At 36.8% G+C, this 15,874-nt stretch overlaps 1 protein-coding gene and 1 pseudogene across 5 annotated transcripts in view; one reads left to right on the top strand and one right to left on the bottom strand.

The window, feature by feature from the left end:
• PCDH11X (protocadherin 11 X-linked) overlaps positions 1–15,874 on the top strand; it is a 590,766-nt gene that overhangs the window by 142,861 nt on the left and 432,031 nt on the right. The window lies entirely within an intron of this gene.
• Positions 3,574–3,967, bottom strand: LOC105085515 (DET1- and DDB1-associated protein 1-like; annotated as a pseudogene).

Here is a 15,874-nt window from a genome sequence, read left to right as displayed (position 1 = left end):
ATACATTTTAAAAGTAAGATAGACCTATGTAGGTATGAATTCTACTTCTTTCTCTTATTAATTATATGGTCCTATATGATTTATTTGATTTTCTGTGACTCAGTTTCTGCAACTAAAAATTGGGATATGAAGGTGGGGAGGGTGTAGCTCAGTGGTAGAGCATATGCCTAGCATGCACAAGGTCCTGGGTTCAATCTCCAGTACCTCCATTCAATAAATAAACCTAATTACCTCCCACCTAAAACAAATTAAAAAATAAAAAAAAAGGAAACCAAGAAAAATGTAAGAATTCATTTAAATAAAAAAATTAAAGAATAAAAATTGGGATATAATGATATCTACTTCATAGTAAAATGAGGTGATTTGGGGAATGTACCTAACAGTGTTTGACCCCATAAGCTTCCAATGACCGTCAGTTACTTTCAAATTTTGAATGGACTGTGAAGTCCAAATGCAGGTGAAAATATAAGGCATTCTAAACTGGAGTGCCATGCAAGTGCTACTTTGTATTATTATAATTTTAAAAAGCACTGCAATTTTCATAAATTTGTTTCCTTAGAAGATCGGGGAAGGGAGAAAAAAGTGAAACTACCCCTTTCGTACAAATTTTCATTATTTAAGCAAACATTAAAGCAACAGTAAGACAAGATACATAGTTCAAGTAAGCAAAGAAAGCTTCCTTTTCTTTTTGGTTTTGCACTTGGGGAATTTTTCTTGATCTTTTTCTTCAAAAGGAGCAGCAAATTCATTCATGAAAGCCTGAGGTCACGATTATTACAAAAAAATAAAAGAAACTGAACTACTTTGCAAAATTTGGTAAAACAAAACAATTCAATTAAGCTTACTCAGTATATCTTGATGTTGTAGCAAGGTTGGAAAGGACTTTGACTTCTGTTGTTGAGGGCGGTTTTATAGTCATTTGTATCTGTATAAACATGTTACTCAGTTTTCAGCATGTGAATAAGCTCTAAACCAGCGAGTTTTGTCAGTTACATAGACAATGGATTCAGTCTGGAAGACAAATTGTACACCGCTGTTAAGGTGGCTGAATTTCTGTTATAAGTGGCCACATGATCATGAGAGCTTACCTTCTAATGATAACACAGCTGTTTCTTCTTGAAAATAGTTACTGCACCTTTAGTGAACAATTTGTCTTGTAGACTTAATGCATTAGCCTCTTAAGTGACACAATTTTGCCTGTTCTGGAAACTAGTTGGCAGAATTCTGACAGTAAACAGAAGCTATCAAACGAGCCCTTGATATTTCTTCAAGTGGCTGATCTGTTCAATTTTAAGCAGTGAAAGTTTAAGTGAAACTGGAGGAAAACTTGTTCTACTGTTTCTAGTATAATTTTTCATGTATTATTCTATATTACCACAAACTGTTAACTCCATGTAAGCTCTACTTGAAAAATAAAATGAACAGGTATTTTGTGAAGCTTCTATATTAAGGATATTTCCCATTCCAATTAATTTCTTGTTCTCAATTTTATAATGTGAGAAGAGTTTTTACAAATCTAAAAAAAAAGGATTTTTTTCTAGAATACGACCAACATTTCTTTAAGAGAAACATTGAAATGTAAGTAATGGACCTTGATTAATTGTACATCAATCTCATGGCCAGTTATCCTTAATTTTTCAGGATTTATTTCGTATTTGTACATTAATTATCTTTAAGAGTATATGACATACAAGTTCTCTTTGAACATCATAGATCTTGTGTGAAGTAACAATGGGTGCAAAGCTTGACTATGCTACTTACAAGTTATATGACTTTGGTTCTGTTGTTGGAAAACAGGGCCCATTATACCACTCTGACTTGATTGTCATGAGGATCAAATGGAATAATATATATGCAAATATCTCAGCACAATGACTGACACATAGTAAGCACTTAACACATCCTTTACTTCTACTTCCTCTCTTACTGAGAGTTGTTGTGAATAATAAGACCATGACTCTAAAAACGGAATTTAAATATCGTGATAAATTATCTTTTCTGATAACTTAGTAAACCACAACAAATATTTATTGAGTACCAGTGGTCCAGACATTCTTCTAGGTGCTTGAGATGAACAACACTGGATATCTGTTATGGCACTTTCAGTCTAGCAAAGGGAGAGAAAATCTTAAATGCTCATCAGATTACCAAATTGTAGACTATGAGGAAACGATAACCTTTTTGGAGCAGCGTAAATGGGGTGAGAAGCGCCAGAACTTGAGGTGGTGGTAATTTTGCAGATGCTCAGGTTTTGACTCATGGAGAAGGTGATACTTGAGCAAATATTAAATGTGCTGAGGGAGTTTGTTAAGTAAATATTTAAGGAAGAATTTTCCACCCCCTGGGGGAAAGAATTAGATCCTTACATGAACACATGACAAGTATGTTCAAGGAACTATAAGGAAGTCACTGTCGCTAAAGCAAGTTGAACTGAGGGGAAATGCTAGGAGAGAACATAGTGGGGCGGGATGTTGATAGCGGCAGGGGAGAAATCTTGAAGGGCTTTGGAAGAAGCCACTGTGAGTACAATGGCTTAACTTGAAGTAAAACCGGGAGCCATGGCCTGGCTTTTGTCCAGAGGTGTGAAATAACTTTCCTCGGATTGTAAAAGGCTCATTCTGGCTGTTGCGTTGAGAGTCTATGGGGGTAATGGTGCAAGTAGAGACCTATGGCAGTAATCCCCAGGAGAGAAGAGAGCTGTTTAGCAGGATGGAGACAGTGAAGGTGGTGAAAAGAAGTCAGAGTCCATATTTATTTGAAAGTAAAATTAGGATGACGCCCTGATAGACTAAGATGTAAGGTGTGAGAAAAAGAGAGACATTACAATTACACCAAGATTTTTGGTTTCAGTAACTGAAATAATTGAGTGACTAGGAACTGAAATTGGAAAGAATACCAGTGGGGCACTTTTGTGGAAAGATATCAGGATTTCAGTATGAGACATCTTAAGTTTTTTTTTGTTTTTGTTTTTGTTTTTGTTTTTCACCGAGTAGGAAAGATCCTTTTACTGGGGTGGACACGGACCACGCACTAGAACATGATAAAATGACTTAAGAGAAAGAGCCAGAAGGGCTGACTTCTCCCCCTTACGCATGCTCAGAGCAAGGTCTGGGCACAGAATAGGTCCCGGTGGAACTCGAGACAAGGCAAAGTCTTTAAGGCCCAGATCGGCAAGTGGGAGCTGGGAGGAGGCCCCCCACCCCAACGCCAAGCCACAGCAGGGCCCCTGCTCTAGACCCTCGCAGACTCACTCCAGTTTTCCAGAGGAGAACTGGGGGGCAAGAGGAGGGGGACTGGATGTGGAGAGGTGAGTAACAATGCTGTTTTTTTAAAAAGCATCTACCAACATCACGCTACTACTGGGTTTGCTTTCCCCTTTAACCATGGCTTGGTATATTTTACACCATAAATAAAAACTCAAGGAGAGTAAATCAATGGGCTCCTATGAGGTTGGAAGTGGTGTGGGCGGTGGGGCATGGGTGGGCCGGCGGCGGGAGTGGGTGGCGGCGCTTACACAAGACGGGCGGGCGAGAAGCAGGCAGAACAGGAGGCGCAGGTGGCGAAGCGGGAGCCTTAAGTGTCCTCGTGCATGTGTGGGCTGTCTGTCCGGGCGACCTTGCTGGGGGGGCGGGCGGAGCAGGGAGCGAGCTCTCGCCCTCGAGGTCCACTTGCTTCTGGTCTCCCTTCTTGGCAGCATTCTTTTTGTCCCATTGTTGATGTAGCTAGCGCAAAAGAATGTTTTTTTCTGTTCGGTCGGGTACTCCCGAGTGGGCAGGTGAACTGAGAGACGTCGGTTCGAGGCTTTGCATACAGAGTCGGCGTGAAATCGACAAAAATTGCTTTTGTTGTAGACAGGCAGCCCTTTCAAAAAATCTGCCATCTTTGATTTCCTGCGTCGCCGCCTCGGCCACGGCCTCAACCGCTGCCGCTGCCGCTGCCGCCGCCACCACCACCGCCACCGCCACCGCAGCAGCACAGTAACTTCCAGCCACGGCACAGCCCACACTGAGACATCTGAAGTTTGAAATGTCTATATGTAGATGTTAAGTGATCAGTTGGATATATGAATCTGGAGTTTGAGAGAAAGGTCTGGGCTGGAAATATAAATTTGGTCATTGACAGTATATTGTTGTTATTTAAAGACGTGTGACTGGGTATCACCAAAGGAGTGAATGTTTAGACACAGAGGGGAAGAAACCTTAGAGTGCTCCAACTTTTGGAGAGCTAAGAGAAGAGGAAGAACCAGTCAAGGAGAGTGACAGGTGGCTCCAAAGGTAAGAGGAAAATCTGAATATGTGGTGTCCAGGGAGCCAGGTGACTAAAGCTATCAAAGAGGAGGGAGTGAGTGATCCAATGGGTTAAATGCTGCTGATAGCATCAGATAAAATGAGGAATAAATTGAGCATTGATAAGATAGTTTACTGACTTGTGACAAGCAATATAGCTACCCAAGTGAAAAAAGATACTTTAAGACTGCTAATAACAGATGACTTAGGGTTCAGAGGTCACAATCTTATGACACACTGCTCAAATCTAGCCAAAGATGGGCTTTGAAAGGCAATGTTTAGAAAAAGAATTTGAATGTGAGAAGTATTGGAAGATACGTATTCTCTTCTTGATCATGGACCCTATCATCCCATATTATCTTGCATTTGGGAGATGTCACATATTTATGATTTTGGCTTGGCTCTTGGAGGCTTTTGAATTTGTGAGTCCTGGACATTAAGTACACTTTTGCTCTGACACAGAAAATAATCAGATACAGTTTTGAAGGCAGAGTTATTTCCAGTCTTATAGATGTAAAGAACCTTGATTTTTAGCTTGGGATAATTGAATTTTGCATCCACATTTATTTCCTCTTCAGAGCCAGACATTCTTTCTCTGTTTTTACAAGGGCATCCATTGATAGACTGTTAGAAGGAACCCTTAGTTTGCAGTTTGGCCTTCCTTTCTCTCTGGTCACAAAAGAGAAATCTGAACACAGAGATTGGGCCTTGCTGAAGGTTGCACAGCAAATGGCCAACTGTGATATGATCAAGACTCCAAATTCTCACTCAGCTCTTGACTTTGTTTTTTCAAAATATCAGTCTTCTGACACAAATTTTGCCATTCTATTATGCTGTCTAACCACTGTTCAGTTAACCTATTCATTAATCACCTGACATATATAAGACATACTATGTTTATGTAAGTGATACATATAAATTGCAGTCATTTTCGAAAGCAGGACATGCACTTAAATTGCATGCTTAAATGTATCGGAATTGCATATGGTGCTTTTTTTAAATCACATACAATAGTAAGATAATATTTATCCATATTACCTCAGTAATAATTTATGATCGGTTAGCTTAAGTGGGGAAAATCATTTTAACATTCCACTTTGGTTTTGAGATAACTACCTCTATTCAGTTCATTATTCTTATTATCCATTAGAATTCCTCTTTTGTCCAGAAATTATTCAGCCCTTAGAATTAAGTCTCTGTATTTCCTCATTTATGTTTCCCTCACTCCAAGTCGAAGTAGATTCCACGTCTGCAATCCTTCCTGCCACTCTGTGGTTGTTGCTAGCACATCTATTTAGATATAGATTAAGGGAGTAAGAGGATTAATTGTATAAAGTAATAGCAGAATTGCAATTGAGAATAACTTTTAATAATATAATCATTTTGACTTCTGTCACTGCTCTAGTATAGTTTTTGTTTGTTTGTTGTATTTTTTTGCCCAGATGCACTGTCCACCTTAAAAAATAGGTAATGGAAAAAATAAAACAGCCTCTGACTAAGGCTAGGCAATTTTCTGTATTGCTAGGACCAAACTATAGTTTCAACCTGTTTTTTAAAAAAATCACATTGACTTCTACTTGTAAGTATCTATGCAGAATTTTTTTTCCACTGGCAGTGCATAAGAGGCAGGGTTTTCTCTCTTACTTTCTCCTTCGCTGTTACTGGATGGAGTCAGTGAGCACACATTGTGGCCATTTTGGTGTATATTCTAATTTCTTAACTATTCAGAAATAGCTGGAACAGCTCTATTTGCCATTCAAATAGATCTGGAATTAACCAGCCCTTTTTCTTTCTTTTTTTTTTGTATATATATATATTTTTAAATGAAGTATAGTCAGTTTACAATGTTGTGTCAATTTCTGGTGCACAGCATAATGTGTCAGTCATACATGAACATACATGTATTTGTTTTCATATTCTTTTCATTGTCCCTTTTTCATTCTTCATTCTTCCACTGCATAATTCAAAATGTTATCATCCTTTCTCCTACCTGTGATTTTAAAAATCGGCATTCCTGAACCAAATTGTATCCTGAGTGATGCTTGGCCAGGGTAGTTTGTTTACTTGAATTTAATGTCCGGGGTAAGAGGGTGGGGTCCACCTTCACATTTACTTTACTTGCCAGCCTTTGAAAGCATTTGGATTTGTCTTCTTCGTCTAGACGATTGTGACCCAGCCTCCTAATTAGTATTTCCTCCTTCATTCCTGCAGTCCTCCCTATCAAATTACCCCTCCACACTTTCCCCCGATGTCCCATTCTAAAAAAGACCTTTTTTTATAAATCCTGTTGACTTCCCTGTTGAGTGCAGGTTAAGATTCAGACTCTTCAACATGGCAGATGAGAAGTTTCATCATATGGCTCCAGTCTGCTTTTCTAGTCAATTCACTTCTATTTTTTCTTAACCTCCTGCCTCTACAACTACACCAAGAGCTTTGGCTGAGCACACTAAACCTAGTTCCTTTAGCCTGAGTGCTTTTTCATGTCCCTTTCTTTTACTTGTTCTTTCCCCGACCTAAATGCCCTTGACTCCCTCCTCCAACTGGAAAATTCCTATTCTTCTATTAAGCATCAAATCAAGTGACAATTCCCTTGGGGAGAGTTTCCTGAGTCTCCTTGGCAGTTCAGTCTTTTTCTGGGCTACCAAGCACATTTTGCACCTAGCTTTATTGTCACAGCCATCCACAGGAAAGGTGACAATATTTATGCATCTCTGCTTCACCTGTTATACAGGGAGCTCCCTGATAAGCAGGGTTGGATCTAATTCATTTTTTTGTATCACCAGCACCCACCAGTGCCTGGCACGTAATAGGTGCACGAGGGATGATTGTTGAAGAGGTGAAATAGTGGCCTCCCTATTTACCCCGACTTATATGCCGTGGGCGGCCGCTCTCCCACTGCTTGTCTGTCTGAATCTCAATCTCTTCCTCTGATCACCGCTCAGGCTTCCTCATGACATTGTGCTTATTCATCTTACACCCGTGGCCTCTGATTTTTGGAGATGGAGATAAAGGCAGGGCCCAGGGAGCTGTGATTGATTACGTGTAGACATTGCAGTTTGGTTTGGCTCCAGCATCAGTGACAGCAGCTGCCATCATTTTTCTCAATTTCTAGGATTTCTTCCAATATCTTAGGGCAGAGTATAATTCTAGAGATATCGCTGATGATTTGAGGCTTATGGTATGTGTAATTTAGTACTTCATGTCTGCATTTATTATACAATATAAGCCTTCCATAAAGGGCAGTTTTGTCAGCTTAAAATTTAACAACAAATCAAAGATATTGAATTTTCTATATATCCGAATGCATTATTGTGAAATTATCTTAACAGCATTTAGATAAAATTGAGGTTGGAAACCTAGTGTACTAATGATAGCTTATTTATATGCTGTAACAAACATGAGTAGGGTTTCAGCTGTAAATAAATAACCATTGTAAAAATCAGTACATTTGTTCTTGAGAGTGAGATTACACAAATTTTAAAACAGCAATTCTGCTATTTGGCAAGACATGGAATATGAATTGGGCAAAGTTAGTCTTCTAGGGTCCAACTCAATGTGTAATAATTTGTGTTGCTTAAAACTGTTAAAGACACCTTAATACTTTTGCTAAAGTGTTGGTGCAAGACAAGAAAGAATAATAAATGACAGGATGTTCCTTTTTATGTTGTCTTCTTAATGTATTTCCATCTCTCCCTCATAGCAACAACATTCTTACTACTTTGTTTTTATTGTGAAAATAGAGCATGTAATTTTATAGATAAGAAAACAGAAACTCAAGGAATCTAAATGACTTGCGCAAAGACACACAACTAGTTAACAACAGGGCTGGGACTAGAATCCCAGTCTCTTTATCACCATGTTGGGGATCTTTACGTACTCTACGCTGTTCCCCTTCATTTGACGTTTTTTCCCAAAACTAGTGCAATTTTATTTACTACACAGAAAAGATACTTGTATTTCTCTATAAAGTGATTGGAGATCGTGTGGAACTACAGTCATACTTGTTCTTGCAAGTAATTGAAATACAAAATTTTGAAAATACCTTATCATCACAGCCCATGAAGTATAAAAAAATGCTAATTACTGGAAAGCAAAACAGACAAATAGCAGCCAATCTAATTGTCAAATGTTCTATCTGAAGGCAAACATTTTTTAAAAAGCCATGGATTAATATAATTTTCCAAATTCTGACTCATCAGAATAAGATCTGAAGTTCTCAGTAGTGAATGCTTAGAGGAGTACGTCAGAAACTGAGGAGGCACTGAAGAGTTTACCAAATGGTATATCTTATCCTGAATTGCCCTGGTTTAAAATTAGCAAGAATATGCTTGGTCTCTAATTTCTAAGAATTAAAGACAGCTGTGGCTGTTTACCCTAAGTTTAGGACAAAATCAAATTGAATGAAAGCAAGAAGTGGAGTGGAAATCTTAACATTTAAAAAACTGATGGCTCTAACCTGAACCGGAAGTATTTATCTTTTGAAAATAGGTCTAGGACCCTGGGTTAAGCCATTCTTGCTTCCTGAACTGCCCTCCACACACATCTCCACCAATAACGTGTAGCATTTCTTTCAAAGAGTCGAGCTGACCCAAATAGCAGAGATGTCCTTGACCAATCACACCCCATTTGAATGATTTCTCACTAGTATTCAAGGTGTCGTCTAGCATTTTAATATCATTTGATGGATATCTTAGGAAAGGAGTTTTAATGAGTGATAATTAGAAAGAGTGGGGATTTTAGAGTATTTTGTGTCACCTTGATGAAGGGTATGTGTAAAATGATGAAACTGCATTATTAATTATTTTATATTAAAAAGGAAGGAAATAAGGAGGAACAGTTGAAATTAGTTAATTTATTAATTCCGTAAATACCATTGAGTGTCTACTCTTTTTGAAACTTTATGTGAGGCTCTGAGTATAAATAGTAGGCAAGATTTATTCCATGTCTCCAAGAAGCTCACAGTACAGCAAAAATCTTACAGTTAATAAATGTTTAATAGTGGACTCTACAGTGCTATAACAGGCAGGTTGTTTTTTTGTTTGTTTGTTTTTGTTTTTGTTTTATTATACCTCCCTCCCCATTCAATCACTGAATGAGGAATTGAACAAGGGAAAAATGGAGGGGAATCAAGTTCCATCAAACTGATCACTATCTCAGAAAATCCTTTTTTTTTTTTTTTAATTCAACAGAAACTTGACTTGTCCCTGCAAAAATCAGATATTCAACAGGGATTTGTAGTTGTGGTTTCTTAAGTGGTCTGGCAGTATACAATGACGCAAGATCCAATAAAAAGCATGAGTGGCTATTTGATAAGTTACCCACTGCCTGCTGTTGTCGCACAGAAGATGAATTAATTAGAAACAAAATTCAGATCCTAAATTATAGTTTCTCGTTGTTGATCTGCCACTTAACCACCACCAATAAAGCCAATTTAATAAAATGAAGAATACATATGAGTGTGAAAGATACATACTGTTAGAAACTGTAGACAAAAAAGTATCACAAAAATTGCATAAAAATTCCTTTAAACTATAGAAAATATTTATCATATAAGTATGCAAACTATGTTCTTATTGCACCATTAACATTTAAAGTTTCTTTTGAAGTCTTTGAGCTGAACATTGAAAATCATCCTAATTTATTGCTGCATACTTCATATGGAAAATTAGTTTTCTTTCCTTTTTTGGGGGGAACTACAAATATACATCTAGACATCTATAAATCAGTGATTGTTACAGTATTATTTTAAAATCAGGGGGAAATCTAAAATAAGGTGAACTCCATGTGGCATGACTGTCCTAATTTTTACTATATTACCTTATTAAAAATGTTTTAATAGTTTTTTACTCATTAGAATCATATCACTCTAGAGATTTTCAATTTTTGAATAAATATTGTGCTAGATTTTTATTTTAATTGCTGTGTATTTCTTTTTGGTAGCTTAATTTCTTTTAAAATATGTTTTCTGATGTTTTATTCTTTGCTTATGTTTTAAAAATTCTTTTATTATTTCTTTAATTGATTTAAAAGTACTTCTTTTCATCTATCTACTGATTCTCAAAAGTTCCTGGGGGTAACAACAGGGCTATTTGGGTGGCCATTGACTCTTTTCTATGGTAAATTTTGAACTTGGAAGTAATCTTTAAAGGTGATTTATCTGTAGGAATTCTGTTCTGCCTGGATTGAACATGCCTCCTTCCAGACACGTTTTGAGTTTATTATTGCCAGGCACCCCAGGAGTATTACTTATTGGGGACCACTATTTAACTTTTTGGGAGGCATCCCTAGACCATATGAGTTGTATACATTTAGACCACAACTTGTTAAAATACAGGTTTGTGTTTACAAATTCTTAAGAGAAACTTGTTTCCCACCCAGAGGCCAAACTAAGATAACCATAGATTCTTGGAATCTCACTGCTTTGATGGGTAATTAAAAAAATAAATAACCTATTTATAGGCCCTTAAAGGTCTTGGCTTTATTCAGAGATCTCCTTTACAATCCCCACCTCATATGAACCTAAGACTAGACCTTGCAATGGAATCACAAACCCCTTGGTTTGTAGGACCTGTGAATCCCTCCTCCCCCAACATAATCACCAGGGCAGCCTCATTGTCAATTTCTCCCCTCCCCTTCCTCTTCCTCCTCCTTCTCCTCCTCCTTCTTCTTTTGTTTCCTGAGGATTGCTTTCCTTTTCTTGTGTTGTTATATTTTATCCTACAATTCTGAGTTCTGTAACAGAGCTTTCAGGTTATTTATTCTGCCATATCACCAGAAATGGAAGTCTACTGGGTTTACATACACAAAAGTTTCATTTGTGATTTACAGAGAAAAACATACTCAAAATCTACATTTTCCTTGTAGTGAATGCTTTCTTCAAAGACTTTCCATATTCCAACAGAAACTTGGGGATTTCTCTGAGAGTTTTGTTTTCCTTAGATCTGGACTTAACTTTTAACTACATTGTTCTTGTTTTCTAAGTTCACATAGTTACCGTTTCAGAAGGAAAGGGTACTCTTCATAAAACTAGAAAAAAATCATGTCTAACTTGAAATCTATTTTATAGGAACATTTAAATTAATTCAGAATAAAAATGAGCTAAATGCTAAGTTAAATGCTAGTATGGAAAATTGTCTTTTTTAAATGCATCTTTTTTAAGAGCTCGAAATGTCTGGTGGAGAAGCATAATTCTTTCACGAAGCGGTTTCATGAAGCACAGATGTTTTTCAGCCTCCCACAGGGATATATCCCACCACAGCGAGGACGGCAGATGCCTCTTCTCCCACTTTCTTATCTGGCTTCATTTCTCGGGAATCTATTTCTTTCAGTGATTAGCTCAAATAAGTTATTTCAGCACAGTGAACCTCAGTCTTTTCTTGAAAGTAGATTTTATGGGATGACGTGAGGAAGAAGTAGACCAACTCATCTAAATATGCTGGCAGCTCCAACTGCCAATTTTTGGAGGGACCATTTTAAATTAGGTCCACCAAAAAAGAAATTAAAAAATTCACATTCCTTCAGGAAAATAAAGTCAATATAGACTTAAATTAATTGAATCACAAATGTACCAACTCTAAGTTAAACTATGTATGAATCAACCATTTTATAACACATTCTTTATGTATGTCATTGATACTATGTCAACGTCAATATGCAGGAACTGAATCATACGCCATATGTATTAGTTTTCGACTGCTGCTATAACAAATTATCACAAATTTAGTGGATTAAGGCAATGCAAATATATTTATTCATCTTATGTCTCTGAAGAGTAGAAGCCCAACACAGATCTCAGTGGGGTAAAATCATGACAGTAGGGCCACGTTCCTTTATGGAGGCTCTCGGAGACAATCCGTTTCCTTGCTTTCAGTGGATTTTAGAGGCTGCCCAAATTCCTTGACTCGTGGCCCCTTCCTCCATCTTCAGAACAGCAACTTTGCATTTCTTTCACTTTTCTTCTCCTAATATCATCCTTTGATTGCATCCAGGAAGGTTTACCTCTTTTAAGAATCCATGTGGTACTATACAAAATCTATACAGAAATAGATTTAAAAAACCCCAAATTTCTTCTGTGTAGCACAGGGAACTATATTCAATATCTTGTAATAACCTTTAATGAAAAAGAATATGAAAATGAATATATGTATGTATATGCATGACTGGGACATTGTGCTGTACACCAGAAATTGATACATTGTAACTAACTATACTTCAATGAAAAAAAAAACAACAAAAAAAGAACTCATGTGGTAAAATTGGGTCCACTTTCATTATCCAGAATAATCTTCCTATCTCAAGGAATTTAGTGACATCTGCAGAGTTCTTTTCCCATGTGAGATAACATAGTCATCGGTTCTGTGATTGGGGTGTGGACATTTTTGAGTGCCATCATTTGAGTGCCATACACAGTGTGTGTAATTATGCAAAAGAGAGCATTATTATTACAACATTAGATCAATATTTTGTGTGGAAATGTGTATTTATTTTCTCTTCCCTTTTCTCTCCTCCTTCCATCTTCCTTTTTTCCTCTTATTTTCCTTCTTTTTCTATTTATTCCATTTCTCTCTTTGCTGCTGGTGTTTTTCTCTTCCTCTCGTTTTCCCACAATCTAGCCCTTCCCTCTTCTCATACTAAAGTCATTCAAAACCTTGCTATTTAAAAATTGTTAGTTAATATATATTAAAATATATGTAATAGTGACATATGATATTAACTTAATATATTTTCCCCTTAATTTGGTTGCTGAGGGATAGATTGTCTTCATCTTTCTTTTCTCCAAAAACCCTGCAGACAATTTACTTCTCTCTCATACAAATAACTATATCCTAATTATGGTAATCAATTTACATGCAGTAATCACATTAGCTGTGATAATTATAATATGTATCACCTGGATCTGTATTTGTTTTAATAGGAAGAATCAATAATTCTCAAGTGGGCAAAAGTGTGAAGCTGATTATGTGTTCAAGTGATCAGAGATTAGGCAGCGTTTGATTAAATGAACTGCTTGGAGATTTTGCAATTACTTTAAATCTGCAAAATAGAAAGTACTTATAACAAATCTAAAATTTTAAATCATATTCATTTTATCTTGGCAGCTCTGTTATCATTTTTTGAGGGAATTCACCTGATATAGACCCTCCATGTCCCTCCTGGTATCTCTATGTCAAATAACAGAGAATAAAGATGTGAAATGTATCTACAGGGTTAGATAACATTTGTTTTGGTAAAATGCTTAGTGTAACTTACCTTTCTACTAGTTCCTTGGTGGGGGGGATTAGGTTTATTTATTTATTTTAGAGGAAGTACTGGGGATTGAACCCCGGACCTCATACATGCTGAACATGCGCTCTACCACTCGAGCTATACCCTCCCCTACTCCACTAATTTCTTTTGAAAATTAAGCCATTTGCCATTGTCTTTTAAACCACTTTAAGTTGAGTTTAAGTTCTAAAGGTATAAGAGGATTTCATTAGGAAGCTTAATTTGTCAACAGCTTGGGTTATAGAAACCTCGATACATTCTCTTTTGAAGCAGTAGAATGAAGCATTAAAATTCCACACAATTCAAATAAGTAAATAATATTTTGAGCAGATTTTAATTTTAACTGTAACATACAACAACATATGCAAGAATCAGTAAGAGAGGAGGTAAATTTGATGTATTAATCAGGATCAACAGTAATAAATTATAGCTGCTTCTCAAAGCTCAGTTTTAATAGGATGTTTCGGGCCCTTGACAAAGAATAGTTTCAGAGGGAGAGAAATAGGACCTTTAGGTAGTTTGGGGCTCCCTGAACTTTATTTTAAAATTATAATCATCTTGGGAATGTATCTTTACTGAGGTCCCTAAATAGTATCTTTAGTGGTAAGAAAACATCTTTTATATTCACTTATGAGGTAATTTCTATAAAATACACCCGAGAAAGGACATTACCTGATTTCATAATGTTACATTTTTTTTAGAATACAGAAATATACTTTAAAGGTTTATGTCAATCTGTCAGGGGTCCTTTCCACAATCTTACATGCAAACCCTTTTTATGGTTAGTCCCATAGGCAGTGAAAAACACTGGCTTTTTTATGTTTCCACAGGAATTTTTCGGTACCTTTTATAGTACTTATCAAACTGTACTGTGATTCATACATTTGTATTTATATCTGTCTGTGTATATTTTGAACTCCTTAGGGGCAGTGATTATGACATTAATTTCTGTGACCTTTTCCTGTTAGTCAATAAATGTCTATGAAATACATGAAAAATATCACGAATAATACCAGCACTTCTGACATACTGCACTTAGCCTGAACCATACACAGTAGGCTTTCAATTAATATTTACCAAAGGACAGAAGCTGTATTTGTACATCAGAAGAACTTGAAAGAAAGAGTAGGAAATATTCCTGAGTATGAGCAGTGTAAACTGTCCCCGCAAATACCATATGGAGATAAGGTCACTTCTCTTTATATTTTCTTGAGGCTCTCCCCTGTCCTCACCTCAAATTGACCAATAATACTCTGGTTCCCTATGCAGTTCAAATGGGGATCTGTTTGGATTCTAAATCCAAGCAGTCAAATTTGATCAGTCCATTCCAGCCATTGCTGCTGGTCGCTGTCTAATGCTGTCTAATACACTAGTCCCACACAGTCTGGTCACAGAGGACACAATCCAGTGCTAAGATGGCATAGTGTGGGACCAGATCTCAATACCAGCTCTTATGTTTCTTCCAAAAATAATGATCATACTACTCCATGCAAGTGAGCTCAGCTGTCCAAGCCTATTCCTTCTTGGGTTTCCAAGGATTCACTTATTGATTCAAATATATATCCATTTTCCAAGGGATTAGCTGGTTCAAGAAATTCTGAGTCAAGCTTGATTTTTGCATCTATGACCTCAGGGACCCAGATTCATTATCACCTTCACTATCCAAAAATCTACTACTAGCAGTTAGGCAGCTTTTCAAAACACAGAAGACCAGATTAGACCTGATTTCATTAGACAGTGCTGTTTCTCACACATCTTTCTGAGGGGAGCTGCCTTCCGTGATTCTGGGAGTTCCCAAGAAAGTGCATCCCTTTTGATTCCAATGTTGCTTATACTTCTCAAATAAGAAAAGCTACTATCATCGATTTCCCAACATTTCTTAAAGAAAAAGAAAATAAATCAATGCAGACTGTAAATTGATCCCAGGTGGGAGGTGATGGAGTGACCCCTATCTAAAGTTATGAACAAATGGTTGCATATGTAATCCATTTGTGAAATTCTGATTTCATAATGCATATTAGTATACCCAAGGTTCTGAGAAGTTCTGAAGAAAATGAACTGAAATGTGTTTACTCAGCTTCTTGAATCTGTAAAATTCTATTTTTTGATACATCTGGAAATTTTTCACACTATTATTTCTTTAGATACCTTTTCAGGCCTGCCCTCTTCTCTCCATGCAGAACTCTGATATGAATGTTAGATATATTATTGTAATCCTCCAGGCCCCTAAGTCTCTGCTCTTTTTTTTTTCCTTTTTCAGTCTGTTTTCTCTCTCTTGTTCAAATTGGATAAATTTGATGTATCTGTTATCAAGTTATCCGACT

The sequence above is a fragment of the Camelus dromedarius genome, chromosome X (genome assembly GCF_036321535.1).
Source record: "Camelus dromedarius isolate mCamDro1 chromosome X, mCamDro1.pat, whole genome shotgun sequence".
NCBI lineage: Eukaryota > Metazoa > Chordata > Mammalia > Artiodactyla > Camelidae > Camelus > Camelus dromedarius.
This window is presented reverse-complemented; position numbering and strand designations above follow the sequence as displayed.